The sequence below is a fragment of the Notamacropus eugenii genome, chromosome 2 (assembly GCF_028372415.1).
Source record: "Notamacropus eugenii isolate mMacEug1 chromosome 2, mMacEug1.pri_v2, whole genome shotgun sequence".
In the NCBI taxonomy this organism is placed as follows: Eukaryota; Metazoa; Chordata; class Mammalia; order Diprotodontia; family Macropodidae; genus Notamacropus; species Notamacropus eugenii.
In genome coordinates this window covers 296,847,727-296,867,513 of record NC_092873.1, presented here as the reverse complement: position 1 = coordinate 296,867,513, position 19,787 = coordinate 296,847,727, and the positions used below count along the sequence as shown (strand labels likewise).

The following is a 19,787-nucleotide window of genomic DNA, read 5'->3' as shown; positions in this document are numbered from 1 at the left end:
TCACTAGTAATCTAGTGACAAGATACTGATCAAAGTCGACTGGTGCATAAAAGAACTGAACTCTGGCTTCATTAGCATGTTGCTCAAAGCAAGTTGGCTCATCAGCCTCAGGTAATATTTAAATGGTTCAGTGGAAAGAATACTGAACTAGGAGCCAGGACACCTGGACTCAAGGCCCAACCCTCAAATTAGCTTATTGTGCAACTTGGCAAAGCACACCCCTTGAAGGGCTTCAATTTCTTCATTTGTCAAATGAAGGAGTTGGATGAGAAACTCTCTAAAATCTCCTCCTAGTCTTACAATCTTTGACCTATGATTCTTAGCCAACATAAAACGCATGGATAGAATTTTGGCACAAAGAAGGAAAAAATATCACGCAAGGTTATATTGATTCTTCACTTGGGTTGAGACAAAAGGGCAGACCCAAAGACCAAGGCTTTCCATGGAATAACCAAAACAACGAGGAAATCTCTAATCAGCAATAACAACTTCCAAGCTAATCAAGAAGTTCACTTATTTAATAGCATTCCCAAAAGAGGGATAATAGTTTTTAATATTCTTAAATAATTCTTATACTTAAAAAAGTATAACCACCTAACCCTGCATGGCAGGGATGATAAAGTGGACATACTGTATTTAGAGAGAAGATGCACTTTTATTTCTGAGCTCTAAATCATTTGGACAAAGATGAAATTTGCTTTTCCCATGAAATATATACTCTAAAATGACAATGAATCTGTGATTTTGTCAATATGGGCATTCCCTACAATAATGCAGATGGTGACTTATTCATGCATACCCATCCTGTGCAGCTGGCATTCAATTTTCCACAAGCACCTTCTTTTCATTTTCTTGGCCTTGCATAGATGCCAGTGGGCTAGTATTCCACTGGTAAGCCATCACTCTTGCTACCTCCATTTTTTGGCCACACATTTCCTCACTATCTCATATATTGATTTGTCACATTACATCATAGATTTCAGTCATAAAAAGAATGAAAAATATGATGTACTATCAAATCACATTATATCATAGGATTTTGCAACTGGAGTAACCAATAAGCCTTTATTAAGTTCCTAATTTGTACCAGTCTCCATGTGAGACACTGGGTATACAAAAAGAAAAGTGAAATAATCATTACCTTCAAGTAGCTTACATTTAAACCAGAAAAATAGCATGAGTGTAAATCAGTATGCACCAAATATATACACTGTAAGCCAAGGGAACTTTGAGCAGAGGGGAGGACATAAGGAGTTTGGAGGGATCAGGAAAGTCTTTACGTAGAAGGTGGCATTGAAGGAAATGGGATTCTAAGAGGCAGAAGTGAGGAGAGAATGAATTCCGGGATGAGAGGGATAGCCAATGCAATGGAATAGAGATGAAAAATGGAGGTCAGGCATAAATAGGGAGAAAAAGCACATCTTGGCCAGTCTAGAGAGTTTGAGAAGGGGAGCAATTTATAATGGGGCTGGAAAGGTAGGTTGGGGCCAGGTTGTGAAGGGCTACATAGACATGAGGAATACTTTACCTGTTAGGGTCACCTTGTCACTGTAGCTCCCAAAGTATTTTTCATCAGTGTTGGGTGTATGACACTCATAGTCGCCAGCATCCTGGGTTTGGAGCTTTGAAATATGTAGCAAGACTGAGTTTCCTTGGATCCTCTCTATGGAGATATCACCACGCTGAACTCGAAGGGTGTAGGAGGCATAAGTGAAGGTAGAGTCGTCAGTACTGACAATCTGTATCTCTCTTTCTGGCTTATCTGGTTTGTAAATGGACCATTGGAAAGTCTGTTCAGCTCGTCCCTGGTGGCCAGTTACATTACATGCAATGCTGACTGGATAACCTTCGGCCCGGTACAGTGGTCCTTTCTGAACTGTTACTCTTCTCTGGCCAATGCTGAGCTCAGCTTTCCCATTAGAAAAAGGAAGAGAAATAAAAATAGATTAATACTGTAGTTCCCTATATACAACACAGCGTAGCTCCCTATGTTACAATTCCAGTAAATGAGATCACAGGTTATGGACTACAGTAGCAGCCCAAACACTCAATGTCTTCTCAGGCTGAACATTAGTGGAATGGCTTGATGAGCTAATTGGACTTTAGGGGTAGAGTGGGAGGCAAGGATACGGTGGAGAGATATCAAGAGAGTCTCGCAGAAGGCATGGGATGATGAGATGGAGTTAAGACAATAAAAAAAATGTCATAAAAGCAAGCCTGAGGGAGTATAGAATTTGGTGAACTTTATGAATCCACATAGACAGAGAATGAAGAGGAAAAAGAATTTTAGAGAAAAGGGAGGGTGAAAGAAATGGAGAAGAAAAATATCATAAAGATCACATTAATGCTTAAAAAAAGAATAATTCCAAAAGATGAGAAACAGAATGCTAAAAAAGAAAAAGAGAGGAAAAATAATGATTCACCAAAAGAAGCAAACCCAATTCAAAAGAATTTGATTTACTAAACATTTAATGGACACCAACTCTAAGCAAAGCACTGTGCTAGGATCTGAGGGGCACAAGAATAAAGAAAGATCTAATCCCTAATGATGGAGATTATTATCTACTAGGAAAGATGAGGCTATAAGACTGGACATCATTTGCTGTATGACTCAGGGCAAGTCATTTGATCTCTCAATATTCTGGGCAACTCTTCCAGACTGTAAGTTGTAAGGAAGTGCACTCCTATAGAAAGAGAGTTTCCTTACCTGAGACTTCCCCAAACCAGGAAAATCACAGATCTGGCTCCTGTTCCAATATTACATAATAGAACATTCGGTGGCTAAATGTCTCCCCCTGGATATCCCCCAATAGTGCCTTAAACTCTTATTCAAGACTGAGTTTATAATCTTTTCCCTAAACCTGCTCCTTCATCTGTCTTCAGTATTTCTATCAGTGATACCATCATTTTGCCCTATCTTTTGGATCTGAAAACTTGTTTTTCTCTTGGATTCTTCCCTTTATATCTGAGAAGTTATCTGATTTCATTGCATCTAGCTCTGTTGGATCCTCAAATCTATCCCTTCATTTCTATTCCCATAGCCATCACCCTCATTACCATCGACCCCGTCTACAGTAAAAGCCACCTGCCAGATGAGTCATCTTCCTACTGTTTCCAGACTAATGTTCCTCATGTATAGATTTGGTAATTTTGTATCTCTGATCAAAACCCTTCAGTGGGAACCCAGTAAAATTCTAATTCCTTTGACTGGCATTTGAGACCCTCCATGGTCTGGTGCTAACCTTTCTTTCTCACTTTTTCCTATATTCTTTTAAAAGTATATATATATACATATATATACACATACACATATATATGTATATATATGTATGTATATACATATGTATATATGTATGTATATCTATATAATATATATGTAACTTATTTTTAGTTTTCAACATTCACTTTCATAAGATTTTGTTTGAAATTTTCTCTCCCTCTCCTCCCCAAGATGACATGCAATCTAATATAAGCTCTACTTATACACTCATACTAAATGAGTCACATTAGTCATGATGTAAAGAAGACTTAGAACTAATGGAAAGAACCACAAGAAAGGAGAAACAAAACAAAACAACAAAAGGAAAGGAGAGCAAATAGTATGTTTTCATCTACATTCAGACTTCAAAGTTCTTTCCCTGGATGTGGATAGAATTTTCCATCATGAGTCTTCTGGAGTTGTCTTAGATCCTTGCATTGCTGAGAAGAGCTAAGTCTATCAAAGTCAAGTCATTGCATAATGTGACTATTCCCGTGTACAATGTTCTCCTGGTTCTTCTCATTTTACCCAGCATCAGTTCATATAAGTCTTTCCAGGTTTTTTTGAAGTCTGCTAATCATTTCTTATAGTACAGTAGTATTCCACTATATTCATATACCAGAACTTGTTCAGTCATTCCCCAGTTGATGGACATCCCCTTAATTCCTCTCCCATTTTCTAAGATCCACAGTCAAGCTAGACGATCTATCCTGTGCTTTTCCTCCTCCATGGCTTTGCTAATGCCATTCATTTTTCCATTCAAACATTTTTGGGGGTCCAGCTTGTGATTTCATTGGTGTGGGGAGTTCCTCATGGACTCCCTCTACCAGTGGAGACTAGCCACTGTAGTGCCTGGGATGCTGACTGCCCACGATTACACAGCCAACACATAGGGCTCATGGTGGAAGCCAGGACTTTGGGAAGGAGTCCAGCTCTCAATCAGTGACGACCAACCACACCCTCTCAAAACAAACAACAAAAACATTTGTTAAGCATGCACAAGGAAGTACTCTAGGGACTGACGATGCAAATATAAAAATGAAAACTGTTCCTGCCTTCAAGGAACTTATAGTCCCCACACCCAAAATGCTCTCCTCAATCGACTTCTGTACCTGTTGAACTACTTATACTTTAAATTTCAATAAAGGAGCCTAACTTGACCCATAGTAATCAGTAATGGTTCCCTTTCAACCCCCTCCTCCAACCCCCAAGGACTTCATGAACACTTTGCATTTGTTACTTAATCCGTGTATTTTGTGCTGTGGTTGTTTGTGTATGTGTTACATTCCTCTCCTAGGTGTAGCTAGTTATGAGCTCAGTCTCTGGATCGTTGAGTTTTTCCTCCTTTTTTAAAAACCTGGCAATGACCTTATCTGATGCAGCTTTCTAGGTGGCACAGTGGATAGACTGCTGCACCTGGAGTCAGGAAGACCTGAGTTCAAATGTGGTCTCAGATACTTACTATCCATGTGACTCCAGGCAAGTCACTTAACTTCAGTCGGCCTCAGCTTCCTCACCTATAAGATGAGGATATTATAGCCTCCCTGGGTTGCTCTGAGGATCACGTGAGTAGGAGCTTAAGAAACATTTTTCTTTTCCCACTAGACTGTAAGCTCCATGAGGACTGGAATTTCCTCTTATCAAAATGTTGTTTTTCCTCCTTCTCCCCCTTTCTTCCTCCTCCTCCTCCTCCTCTTCCTTCTTCTGCTTCTTCTCCTCCTCCTTCTCCTTCTGTGACTTGACAAAGACACACAGCCAGTAAGTATCTGAGGCTGATGCTCTATGGTGCTCCTGGGCTAGTACCCTATTCACCATACCACCAAGATGGCCCTCTATTTTTTTTTTTTTGGCACAAACAACCATTTAATTAAATATCTAAATACAACCACTATTCCAGAAAAAAGTGGCACTGCGTACCCCATTACTTTTCTAGTGTATGTCCCTTTATTTGGTCAATTTTTCATTAAAAAAAAAAAGAATTCATGTTCACATCTACGACAGTTTCCTGAAAGTCCTCATCACTCAAGTTTTTCTTTATCTTCAAGAGAAATCTTAAGTTTTATAGATGGAACAGGACTGCAGGCACCAAGTGATTATTTTAAAAGTTAACTCAGAAGTACAAAGTACTATTTGGAATCAGAGACAGCATAGGATTCTAGATTTAGAGCTGAAAGAGGTCTTTGGCGTCATCAAGTTTACTTCCCCTTATTTTTTATGGATGAGGAAACTGAGACCCACAAGTGGCTTGTCCATGGTCACACAGCTGGTGAGCATCTGACCTAAAAGTGCTCAGGACTCCATGTACAGTATGCTTTCCATGACTGACTGTCAGTGAACAATGAGATAAACATTGCATGCAAGTATTTTCATACCCTAGAGTAAGAAAAAGACCAGACCACAAAAAATATTTCAAAGATAATTAAGAGGAAAAGCATCAGTCAGCAGTACTAATAGTTAAAAAGCATTTATCAAGCCCCTACTATGTGCTAGGTGTTCTACTAAGCCCCAGTAGGTTACACACAAAGACTCAGATCTATGGGTTATATTCCCATCTCCCCAAGGCATTACCTGTTTAGATCCTGGGACAGGATGAATACCTTAGAAATTGCTGAATTGCTTTGACCAAATTGATTCTATGCCAGTAGGGGGGTGATGGGTAAACATGATTCATGTAAGGTATCATTAACCCATAGGAGGGATATGTTCTGGAAGCTTAAAAAATAAAAAAAATTTGAGGACTGGCAGCATCTGCCAGGCCTTTCTTGGGTTTTTATCTAAAATTACTCGTCTTCATGAAGACAGAGTATCCGGTTGGTGAGATTTTGCCTGAATAGATTCAGCTGAATACAGTCAGCACTTTCTTTTATCCTGTCTCATTTGCCATTCCTACTGCCCAATTACTATTTTATTATACACTGCTTATTCACTCATGTGCATCATGTGTTCAAGACTCCCCTCCCCAATCAGATAGTACGTCTTTTGTAGGCAGGGACTATGTCACAGGAAACCAGTATCTTGGCCATTTGTTTGTTTCAGGGGTGCCTGACTCTTTATGACCCCCCATTTGAGTTTTTTTTAGAGTGGTTTGCCATTTGCTTTTCCAGCTCATTTTACAGATGAGGAAACTAAGCCAAACAGGGTTAAGCGACTTGACCACAGTCACAACAGGTAGTATCAGAGGCTGGATTTGAACTCAGGTTTTCCTGGCACACAGAGCTCTATTCACTGCACACCTAGTTGCCCCTGTATCTTTGCCAAGAAATCCCAGAAAATGGGGTCATGAAGACTTGGACATGGCTGAAATGACTAAACCACCAAAAAAACTTTTGGCAACTCAGTAGTTCAGGCACTGGACAAGGAAGACGAGTTCAAATTCAGCCTCAGATACTTATTAGCTATGTACTAACACTCTCAGCCTCAATTTTCTTATTTGTCAACTCGGGATAATAACATCTGAGGATAATAACATCAAATAAGAAAATATATGTAAAATGCTTTATAAACCCTTAAAGCGCCATAAAAATGTTAGTTATTGTGGTTAATGTTATTACTTTGACTCCACATCTAGCCCCCTTTCTAATGGGCCAATACTTGGTTACACACTTTTAATGGAAAAAAACCTGGGCTTGGACATATAAGACATGGATTTAAGTGTCAGCTATATTACTAATGGCCTGGGTGACAGTGTGCAAGTCACTTTATCCCTTATAGTCAAAATTTCTCTATCTGTAAAATGGGCATAATTTTTGCATTCCCTGTGGAATATGTATATATATGTATATATATGAAATATGCATATTTCATATATATTATAAATATTTCTTTCACACATGAAAGAATGTATGAGGGAAAAGCTTTGTAATTGGGGGAAAAGATATTGTTTATGTTTATACATATATGAATTTCCGAACGTATCATGCCTATGTAGCACAGGGCTTAGGTGTCAAAAAATGTTTATTTTTGATTGTTATGAATCTTGATGAGAATAATTAAGGGGTCAAAGAGGCTGTACTTGGAGCTATGTTTTAGGTTCAAATTCTGTCACTGATGCATACTACCTGTGCAATGATGGCCAAGTCACCATCTCCCAGCATCCCAAATGACTCCCTTAAGATGATAAATTACAGATGCATTGCTGATACACATCAATGGAAGAAATGTCTATACCACAGTGGTTCTTACCATTTACATCACAGGTCTACACCTATCTAATCTCTCTATCCACACATATTTTCTATGTGTGTATTATGTATTGTGCAAATGTATATATCCATATCTCCTGATACTGATCTGCCAAGATGTACCATGTTTATTTAATCCATCTAACACCCCATTTCTAAGACTCCCTTGTGACAAACGAGATTCGTGCACAAAACTCAGTCAATGCTTATAATTATAATAACTAACACTTTAAGGAAGTATTTTATAAACATTTTTTCCTTTTCTTCTCACAAAAACCTTAGGATGAAGGAACAATTATCAGAAGAAACCGAGGGAGAGGTTAAGTGACTAAATCAGGGTCACACAGCCAGTAAGAATCTAAAGTTAGATTTGAACTCTGCTCTTCCGTACTCCAAGTCCAACACTCCCGCCCACCATGCCACTTAGCTGCCTCAGATGCCAGAAACTGCAAACAGAGCAAAGCCTGATGTGACCCAAACCAAAGCCTGAACTTGTATCTTGGGTCCATCATCTCTGTTCTCTAACCAGTTGAGCTTAATAGACTTTTCATGGACAAAAGTAACTATTTCAAAGTTCATTTCAATAAACACATATGTTCGCCAAAGTAGTTGACGATTTTAAAATGAATTTCTGCAAGGTGGCATTTGGATGAATTATAATGTTCTTTTTTCTAATTTTTTTCATGTGGCTTTCTTTAGCATGGTGTGGAGGGAAAAGCACTGGATTTGGAATCAAGGAGGCCTGCATTTAAAACCCAGTTCTGAGGGACAGCTAGGTGTCACAATGGATAGAGCACTGACCCCAGAGTCAGATGAACCTGAGTTCAAATCTGATCTTAGACATGGACTAGCTGTGTGACCCTGGGCAAGTCACTTAAACCTCACTGCCTCCAAAAACACAAAACCCTAGCTCTGTTATTTATAGGATATGTGATCTTGGGCAAATCATTTTGCTTCCGTAAGATTTGGATTCCTCATCTGTAAAATGAGTGCATTGTTACTTTCCCTTCTTAGGCAGCTTGCATGACTGGTAACCTTGTCTGTCCCTAACCAATCTTTAGTCTAATAAAGGTGCTGGGAGGAAGTCTCAGTATTTTATCATTCCTTTTTTGGTTAATGAGTCACACTGAGGCCTGATCTATGAATGTGAGGGGAACAGAGAACTCCTTTTGTGGGGTAAGGGTGGGTGAACAGCTACAGTGTTTTGGCTAGAAACTGAAAGCCCTGTTGTCCTAAACCCACAGCTACAGTACTGGGTATGGTTTTCAGTGCCCTGTGTGAGGAAGGATAAAGATGAACAGGAGAAGGTCCAGAGGAGCACAGATTGGGTAGGGCATGTAGGATCAGAAACTCAAAGGGGTCTTGGAGATCATCTAGTATTCAAGGAAGATGAGGACCAGAGAGGTTTATTAACAGGTGGTGACTAACAAAGATAGGAATGGAGTCAGAGTCTTTGGACTCAAAATCCACGGACATTTCTACAACAGCAGACTGTTCTTTCCCTTCTCCTTTTCTTCCCATGGGGAAATAGGGTTCAATATTGAAGTCAGGTACCCAGAACACATTTCAGAGTGAGCTGTGCCCACCAGAATTTAGAAGAAATATATCATCCTGTTTATATAAATTTGAGTGAGTTAAGAAAAAAAACATCACTTCCACATTCCTCTTCCGGTTCTGTTGACTATGGGACTCTTTTCCCCAGGCCCTTTCTTCTGCCAATAAAAAAGTTAAGGAAGAAAAAAAACGGAACTTAAATTTCTCTAAAACACCACACAGTTTCAATCCCAGTTTAATTTCCTCATGTAATGAAACTTGGTAGTGCAGTATAGCAAAAAATATACTGCAATTGGAGTCAAGGAACCTGAGTTTGAAACCTGGGCACAACACTTCTTAGGGTTGTGACTTTGAATTTCTGTTTCTTCATCTGTAAGGTGAGGCTTATAACACTTAAATAACAATAAGCATCGCTGACGTTTATGAACTATTTTAAGGCTTACAGCGTCCTATACGTCAATTATTTCACCTGATCTTCACAATTATCCCTTATGGTGAGGAGCACCCCATTTTTAGATGAGTAAACTAAGGTTCTGGGGCAGGTAGGTGGTACAAGTTGTACAAGAACTAAGAAGACTCATCTCCCTGAGTTCAAATCTGGCTTCATATACTTACTAGCTGTGTGACCTTGGACAAATCACTTCACCCTGTTTACCTCAGTTTCCTCATCTGTAAAATGAACTGAAGAAAGAAATGGCAAACCATTTCAATATCTCTGCCAAGAAAACCCCAAAAGGGGTCATAGAGAGTCTGACTTGGCTGAAACTACTGAACAACAACAACAAAACTGAGATTCTAAAGATAAAGTGACTTGCCCAGGGTCACATAGCTAGTAAGTGTATGAGGCTAGTAAGTAGTACTTACTAGCTAGTATGAGCTAGTGAGTGTTGGAGATGGTCAGATTTATAAACCTAGGACTTTCTTGACTCCAAGACCACTCAGAATTGTCAAGTGCCCCAACCCAATCTAACTCACAAGGTTTGTAAAGTACATGGTAAACCATACAAATATAAATTATTAAGTGAAACCATTTGGAAACTGTCTACCACAAGTATACTAAGTACAATGGACAGATATAAATGCATAGGACTTTTAGCTCACCCAGAATCTCCATCCTGTCTCAGGACAGTGATACTCATTTAGCCCTTAATATCTAAGCCTAGTGACATTCCAGTTACTTCCATGGATTTCCTGGTCCCAGAATCCAACCCTGACTTTAGCCATAGTCCTCAGTACTTTCACAAGCCCAGCTCAATTCAGTCAGTCAACATTTACGGAACGCACACCATAGTCTGACTACACTCTTTAATTCTCTGTACTCAGTCTGACTCATATCTGTATTAGGGCAATTGAGTTCTCTCTTCTTGTCCTCTCATAGCCCTCCTTCAGCCTAGTATAGCTCTTCAGGCACTTAGCATGCCCAATCAGATGAAAAGTCTTCCATTCACAAATCATAAATACCTTATCAGCCCAACCAAGATGCCTTAGTAGGCTCTCACTCTATCCAAAGCACTTTCCATTTAGTCTTTAGTCGATGTGGACCATTAGTCTCAACTCACTCCTAGTAAAGCTTCCCTTCCTCTCTCCAAGATGATACAGACAACCCTAGATTCAAGCCCCAAATGAGCAACATCCCATTAAACTCCTTCATGCTGCTGTCTTCTAGTGTGGTTATCTCTTCCTAGATCCACCAGGTTTACCCAGACAGTTAACAAGAAGCCTTATCTTGAGGCAGCTACCTGGTACCATAGTGCATAGAGCACTGGTCTTGGAAGACCTGAGTTGAAATCTTGTCTCTGATATTGACTAGATGCATGACCCTGGGCAAGTCACTTAACTCAGTTTGCCTCAGTTTTCTCAATTCTAAAATGAGGATATAGCAAGCACCTACCTCGAAGTGTTGTGAGGATCAGATGATATCTGCAAAGCACTTAGGATAGTACCTGGCATATAGTAGGTACTATATAAATGTTTATTCTCTCTCCCACCCCCATTTTCTCCTTTCTCCCTTATCCACCTTAGTCAGTCCCTTCAAGATCTTTCTATTCCAGCATAGGTTCAACAATAATCTCCCCAAAGGAGTCCTCATTTGGTCTAGGAAGACTTAATCCAAGAAAAGAGGGATCAAAAATGGAAGTCCTGGGAAGATCCATGGGGTAACAAGCAGGAGAGGCTATAGCCAAGACATCTTTCCACCCTCCAGGGCCAGACCTACCTTCCCTAATACCCAAGTGAACTCATGTGTTTAAAGTTGGGTTTTTTTTTTTGCATACCTCAAATAATCTTTGGACAAACATTTACTAAACACCCACCAAGTACCAGGTGCTGACCTAGCTGCTGGAGATATAAAGACAAAGAGGAAATATTCCCTATCCTCAAAGTGCTTACATTCTATATGGAAAGATGACATATACAACATGTACATACATATGCAGGAAAAAAAACCATAATGATGATGAGGACAATAGAAGGTGGAGGAATGGAAAAGTCCTCTGAGAGGAGACTGTGGCTGAGCTTTGAAGGGACCCAGAGATGCTGAAAGGTGGAGATGAGAAGGGAGGACATTTACATTTCAGTCTTGGGAAACAGCCTGTGTATAATGTTAATGATGCTGCTGAGCAGGAGGACTATTCTTTTGCCAGCCACAGCAACCCCCTCCCAACACAAAACACTGCATCTCCCTATCTACTTTCCCAATTTATAACATGCTTAATACATGTTTGCTCCTTTCCCTCCCATCCTTTCCTCCATCCTACTTACTAGACCTGGCAACACGCAGAGAAACATGTGGATCATGAAACTTACTCAGAAAGAGGAGAACATAAGTTGTCACAACTGGGACAGACCCCATGGGGAGAGGAGAGATGTGACCTTTTCCTGGTGGAGTGAAGTGACTTGAAAAGCAGACGGGGATAAGCAGAGAACTTTCTTCACAGCGATAAAGAGGAAACAAGGGTGTGGTTTTTAGCCTACAGAGACGCGGAGGTACGTGCAAACATAAAGCTGGTTGCTAAATGCTAGCCTGACCTAGTCACTTCTATTTGTGCAGGAGAAAAAAGTTAGTTCAAATATTATATATATATATTTTAAATGACCAACCAACCAACCATAACCACAAAAAATTCCTAAAAGACAGGCCCTTTTCCATGCGATGACTGGAAACTAAAAGCCTCCTCTTATAATTCTCTGTGATTTCTTTAAATATGTGAAAAATACATATGATCAATCAACAAACATTTGTCAAATACCTACATTGTGATCCAAAGAAAAAAGTAAACTAGACCCTGCCTTCAAGGTGTTTACATTCTAGGAGGGTGGACAACATATGATCCTCAGAGACCAGAATCACTCTCCTCTCTGACTGTCCCTCCTTTACCTTCTCACTGGAACAGGAAAAAAAACCCCAAAAGATCTCAAGGGAGCAGTGTTCGAGGTGGAAGGGATCTCAGAAGTCATCTACTCCTACTCTACAGGTCCTAGAGAAGTAAAATGACTTCCCAAGGTGATGTAGGTGGCAATGAACAGAGGCATCATTCCAACTGAAGACCTCTGGCCCCATATTCCTAGGTCTTTAATGCTTCACTATACATTACTTGCTTAAAGGACTGTTCCTAGAGATAAGCCATCCCTCCCTCCAAGGTAAAGATACACCAACCATTAGGCTTTAAATCCTGTTGGATTAAAAAGCTCAAAGGGGACAAGGTTAGTCTGAGATACCTCATGGCCTATAAAATAAAGCCTAAACTCCATTCTCTAGTATTCCAGGCCCTCTATCCTCTGGCCTCCAATGTTTTCTCCGATACATTTGATTCACAGTCACCATATTCTGACCAAATAAGACTATGAAACTTTGAACCCAAACATGCATAACATCCTCCTCTGGCCAGCCCTATATCCATTCTTCTCCATGCTCCACTCTTGATTCTCTAGACTTTTCCACAATCCACTTTTTCACTCTGGAAGTTCACTCTTCCTCTGTAGCTTTCTCACTCTGTGTGTCATCTCTGATTCTGTCCTCACACTGGAAATAGACTGTCCCTTTGGTACCTTTTTCTGATTAGTCAGTTTCTCCTAGAATCTCTATTAAAATTTCTTTTTTTATTTTTTTGGAGACAGTCAGGATTAAGTGAGTTGCCCAGGGTCACACAGCTAGTAAGTGTCTGCAGCTAGATTTGAAATTAGGTCCCCCTGACTCCAGGGCCAGTGCTCTATCCATCGTGCTGTCTAGTTGCCTCCTATCTTCCTTCTAGACTATAAACTCCATGAGGGCAGGTAACTTGTCTTAGCTGGGCTTGGTATTCCCTCAGCCCTTAGTGTTCTGCATGGGGTAAGTGCTTGATAAAAGTTTGCTCTGTAGAGCTGAGCTTCATCTAAGTGAAGGTGAGTGAAGAACTCATTTTATCTTTGTCTAGAGGGTTATGCTACGCTCCACCTAGCTGCCCTCCTAGAATCTCCATGTCAAGGAAAGTGCCCAGGCCAGCTATGTCTTCATTCCTCTCTGAGCTCCACTCCTGACTTTGGCCCAATACAGATACCTTCTCCCTCCATCCTCCAATAGTTTTTCATTTCCCATCTATATGTTATCTTCCCCTTTTAGAATGAAACATCCTTGAGGGTGGGGATTATCTTTCTGCTGGTATTTGCATACCCAATGCTTGGCACAATACCTGGAACAAAATAAATACTTAATAAATTGTTGACACAGGTCACTTTGCATGTAACATCCTTTCTCCCACCTGCAGAATAACTGCCTTTCTCAAATCCCATCTCTATGATACCTTTTGAGACCACCCTAGTCCAGGGTACTATCTCCTTCCTAGGAACTCCAACAGCCACCAATTGGACACCATATACCAATATACAGTGTACCTCTCAAAAATTAACAATACATTTTGTTTCTCCAATTCTATTAGAAAGTTCTTTGATACCTTTTGAGATCCCCCAGCCTGAATGCAATGAGCTACATATATTATAAATCACCAATATGTATTTATTGGGTAGGATCACAGATCATAGGTTTAGAGCTGAATGGGATGTTAGAGATCATGTGGTCCAAACCCCTTAGTTTATAGATGGATAACAAGCCTAGGGAGGTTGAGAGATTGTCCAAGATCATTTACATCATAAGTTATATGATGTAAGCTATGAGTTGTGTTAGTATTAGCCAAGCCTAATTAAAGTACATGAAAGGAAGGGGAAGAGAGGTGAAAAGTGAAGCAAGGAAGGAGAAGTGAGGTCAGGCCCTTCCAGACCACAACCAGGAAAGTAAATATGGCATCTGCAGCTCTCCACAGAAACTGCTGTTCCACTCATGGCCATGATTATGTTAAAGGCATTGTCACCTTGGGGAACACAATTGGCTATTATGAGCATTTCCTGGTCTGGATTCAGGGGCAAAAATGAGGGCCATGGTGGTCTGCAATCGTACTTAGGTAGGATAGTTGATGCTTCTGATCTCCTCCAGGGCATAGTACATTGTGTATATGTGTCTAATAAACATCTGTGGTCATAGGGAACACAATTCTTGGAATGAGGGGGGTTTTCTTTTCTCTAAGCTGGTCTTGACCTCGAAGAGCTTGGGTTGTCCTGGGCTCAGGGTCATCTGTGATGCCAGATTCTCTATCCTTGGGATCCCAGGCCCATTCTGGGGACTTTGTTCAAGGAAGGTAGAGGGCAGTTTGAACTCTGGCATAAGGACTCTTTGGCTCAATATTCCTTATCCTCTTAAGACAGCAAAGCACAATGGAAAAGGTATTAGACTGGGTATTAGAGGACCTAGTTTCAAATTCTCACTCGGCTACATATAACCTTAGCCTCTCTGGGCCTCTTCATCTGTAAAAATAAGAAAACTAGATTAGATTAACCCCAAGGTTCCTCCAAGCACTAAAGGGACAGACCTGTTTTCAACCCTTAATTCAATTCTGTAAGTGTTTGTCCATTAGACTATTAGCTCTTTGAGAGCAAGGGCTGTCTTTTATTTTACTTTGTATCTCCTGTGCCTAGCACAGAGTCGGGCACATAGTAGGTACTTAATAAATGTTTACTGACTGACTGACTGAAGCTGCCTAAAACAGCATGCCACAATGGAGAACATACAGGCTTTGAGTGAGAGGACCTGGGTTTGAAATGTGACTCATAGACATTTATTGGGGATAGAAACAAAAAGTAAATAGTCCTTTCTAACAGAGTGGACAGCATGTACATACAAGAAATAAAGTAGATATAATAACTTTGAAGGGGAAGCTACTAGTAGCTACTGGGACCATCAGAGTGTAAGGTCCTTGAGGACACGGGTTGTTTGAACCTTTCTTTGGACTCCCCAGCACTTAGCATTTAGTAATTGTTTAATAAATGCCTCTTGATTGATTCGAAGAAAAACCTCCTGCAGAACCTGGAGTTGGGGCTGAGTCTTGAAGGAAGCCAAAAATTCTTTGAGGTCGAGGTGAGGAGGAAGAACATTTCAGACATGGGGAACAGCCAGTGCAAACATACGTAGGTAGGGGATGGAGCACTGTGTGTGAGGAAGAATACATGGACCAATATGGCTAGATTTTAGTGTGTGTGGAGGCAAATACTAAGTGAGAAAACTGAAATATAGAAAAGGTTCAGGTTTTGAAGTTGTTTAAATGCCAAACTAGACACGCTTTGGATCTTCAGTAATTAGGAACCACTAAAGTTTATTGAATGTGTGTTGGGGGAAGTAACACAGTCAGACCTATGTTTTACAAAAATTACTTTGGCAACATATTACTTAATCTCTCCGATGTTATCTGTAAAATGTCAAGGGTGAATTAGATGATGTCTTAGGTCCTTTCCAGTTCAGCACTGTACCAGATGCTGGGGACACACAAAAAATAAAAAATAGTCCCTCCCCTTTTTTGAGCTTACATCCTACTGGAAATGAGGGGACCTAGTCTTTTACTTCACTCCACATTCAATTTTAACCCAATACATCCACACAAGAGATTTTTCGCTCTCTTGAATCCCCATTTAAAATTGTTTTAGGAATATTGTACCTGTTGAGAAAGTAAGGGAGTAACAATCTGGAGAATAAGGCAGAAACTGGCTATAACCCTCTGTGGAGAACCAGGAACTACTCAAGCATTTCATAAAGGCTTTTGGGGGACAACAAACAGGAACAAGGCTTTGACGAAAGAGATAATCATTATCAGTGCAGTGTATACAGAAGAACACATCTGCTATGAGGATATTCATAGTCCATTACTGGTCATTGTACAAGCACTCCTTGTCCCCTGCCCCCAATATACACTCCAACCTCACTTTCTCATTTTAGTGACCAATTCATACTAGGACTTAATATTGATAAGAAAGTGGAAGAGGGGGAAATGAGGGAGAAGGAGAGACAGAGACAGAGAAAATATTCTTGGTATCATTAAAAAAAAACAAACCTAAACAAAAGTGGTGCTAACAGGAGACAATTATTCTATTAACCTGGGAATCACTTCCTTGAAAATGAATTAGTTAAAAGGAACGTTGAAAGAGCTCCTGATTTCAAGAACAACATCAATGAATGGACAAAACAATGGGAAAAAACGTTCTGTTAGAATAATTCTGTGCCAGTTCTGGGAAAATGAGTGAAAGGGAATTTTTTCCCTTAGATCTGACTCATTACAAAGCTTGTAAAATCTACACAATTCACACCCCCAATTCCTATGAATGAGACCTGTGAATGACTTCTAGAGCTGCACTTCTATTTTTCATCTGAACTGACCTTTCAAGATATCCATCTGGGGCAATCTTTGATCAGATGGATGAAGCCTCACAATCTGGGAGTGCCAGCATCAGAGGGTCTTTGATACAGAGCTGGGATGAACCTGAGAAGTCAAATTCCACGTCCTTATTTTACAGAAGACCAGAAAAATGAAGTGACTTGTCTAGAGTCACACAAGAAGTAAGGAGAAGAACCAAGATTTAAATTCTAGCCCTTTGACTCCAATTCAGGGCTTTCTCCATTCTATTATGCTGCTGTGGCTTCCAGTTTTGTCAGTTCTCTTAACCTTAGTCCTCTATAACTAGTTTTGTCCAAAAAAAGAAACCTAGGATGTAAATTCCTTGAGGGTATGAACTATCTCGCTTTTAATAAGAATGCTCATGAATAATTAAAGGCATCTAGGTGGCACAATGAATAGAGTGCCAGGTCTGGAGTCAGGAAGACCTGAGTTCAAATCCATCCTCAGAATGTGACCCTGAGCAAGTCACTTTAATCTGTCTGCCTCATCTATAAAATGGGGATTATAATAGTATCTATCTCCCAAGGTTGTTGAGAGGATCAGATGAGAGAATAATTGTGAAATACTCAATGAGCACATAGTAAACTCTATATAAATGTTAGCTATTATTATTATAGTGCTTAACAGAATCTTACACATAGTTTTGTGTAATAGTAATAGAAACAATTGTTGTTTAATTGTTTCAATTGTGTCCAACCCTTCATGATCCCATTTGGAATTTTCTTGGCAAAGAGACTGGAGTGGTTTGCCATTTCCTTCTCCAGCTCATTTTGCAGATGAGGAAACTGAGGCAAACATGAGTTTGCCCAGAGTCATATAGTTAGTAAGTGTCTGAGGTTGGATTTGAACTTAGAGAAGGCTCAGTCTTCCTGCCTCCAGGCCCGATGCTCTATCCACGGCACCACCTAACTGCCCCAGTAACCAAGAATAGCTAGCATTTGTATAGTAGTTTAAGGCTTGCAAAGCGCTTTGCACATGTTAACTTATATGATCACTTTTGGGGTAATAAATGCTTTTAAACCTGATGCAGTGAAGAGAGACTGAAGCTGAGGAAGGAGAAAAGAAATGAGGAAGGTAAAGGAGACTGTGTGTGATTCTTCCCCCTTTGGTCCTTAAGGACTCTTGAAAATCGAATATGACAAACTTGTTGGGCTCTTGCATGTTCCAGGAGGCCCAAACCCAGGCTTGCCTGTTGCCAAAAGACCAAGAGATTGGGCTCTATCTGCCATAACAATAGCCCATTGGTAAGAGTATATGTCTTGGAGTCAGGAAATCTTGAGTTTAAATCCTGCTTGAGACACTTATCAGCTGGGTGACCCTGGGAAAGTCACTCTCAGCCTTAGTTTGTACAATGTGGGTTGGATTCGGTGGGTTCTATTAAATCTATGCTCCTTTATGCCGAGTGCCATAGAATTACAAATCTGTAGTCCTATTCTCCCGTTTTATGACTGAGGGAAGTGAGACCCCAACAGATCAAGTAACTTATCTAAGGTCAAACAGCCACATAATTAGGTCTCTTAACCCTTATACCAATACTTTACCCCTTCAACTTGGTAGCTTTGGGCTTTACCAGAGTTCCACGTTCAATTAATGTACTAGATTGAGGCTGCATTGAAAACCTTCTGGAGGTGGCTTCCAGTCCAGTTTTATTTTGATAAGGGAAGTGGGTCAGGGAGCTGCTTTGAGTTTATTGGCAAAGACATAACTGAACCTTGGAGTAGACAGAGCTGGAGAAGGTGGAAGCAGATGGGGGAGAGCTATTAGTAATAGCCTCTGTTGCTATCTACCTCAAAATACTACTATGAGTTTGGACTAGGAAGGGATTAATCTAAATGATTAGTCAATAAGATCACAGATTTAGAGCTAAAAGGAACCTCAAAGATTTAGTCCAGTCCCCTTGATTTTATAGCTAAGAAAATTCAGCAGAAAGGAGTGACTTGCCCAAGGTCACACAGGTAATAAGTAGCAAAGACAGAATTCAAACCCAGGACTGAAGTCTGACTCCAAATTCAATGCCCTTTCCGCTATTCCATACTATTGCTTTAGTAGGGATTAATTTACAGGAAGAACAGAGAGAATGGAAATGAGAATGGAAATGGGAGAGGAAAGAAAGGCACATTAATAGACAACATTTGTCTTTGATAGATTTTAATGCATTTCAAAATCCCCCAATGGCAAAACCATCTCAAGCCCTGGCATATGTGTTTTTTTGGAACTCCTACTAAGAAGGCAAAGTGATGTAGTGGAAAGAATGGTACAATTGGAGTCAACGGACCTGGGTTTAAATCTTGCCCTTGACGCTAGCTTACTAACTAATATCCCCTCTCTGGATCTTTTTCTTCATTTGTAACTGACAAATGAACCTACGTAGCCTGAGGTTGCTTCTAGCCATAAAGCTTATGATCCTATTTCCAGATTCTACTTACACCAACAAAATGGGTGTGGTTTCCTTCTAAGAAATAAAGAATGTGAGGGAGGCAATCAGGTGGCTTATGGAGGAAGTCTAGCAAAGTCTAGAGGGTCACGATGCCTCTTCACCCTTTATAACTGCTACTTCCAGGCCAGGAGGGAGGAATGCCTTTCTTGAATTCTCTAGGGTGGGAGAAAGAGGGGTGATGTTGCTGGACATCTCTGCAACCTCCCTCAATTCCAATCCATGACTGAAATCGGCCGAATTCCAAACAGACACGTGTTAGTTCCCATGGTGTCATGAATCCCCAAACTCTTTTCTAGCCATGACCAGGTCACGGAACACATGTACTTATTTCCTCTGTTGCAAATTGGAAGAACAATAGTTCCCCTTCCATCCTGTAGATCAGTCAGATACCTAAGAGGTAACATGACTGGGAGATGAGGGAGCATACCAAACAGGATTGCCTAGCACCCAAACAAAGACTTTCTGAAAATGGGAGGTTTGTTTCTACTTTTTCCTTTCTGTGTCGCATCAGGACACATCAGCTTCATTGAGGCCTATTAAATGTACATGCTTTTCTATCCTTGAGAACAATCTAAAATGTTTTCAAGGTTTGCCAAACCAAGAGA

General features: G+C 40.3%; 1 protein-coding gene across 1 annotated transcript in view; it reads right to left on the bottom strand.

Moving 5' to 3' along the window:
- Positions 1–19,779, bottom strand: part of CD101 (CD101 molecule) — a 60,146-nt gene extending 40,367 nt beyond the window's left edge. The window contains exon 1 of the mRNA XM_072644470.1: positions 1,529–19,779. The gene's annotated coding sequence lies outside the window, so the exon portion shown is untranslated. The remainder of the gene's footprint in view (positions 1–1,528) is intronic.
- Between the last annotated feature and the right edge of the window lie 8 nt (positions 19,780–19,787).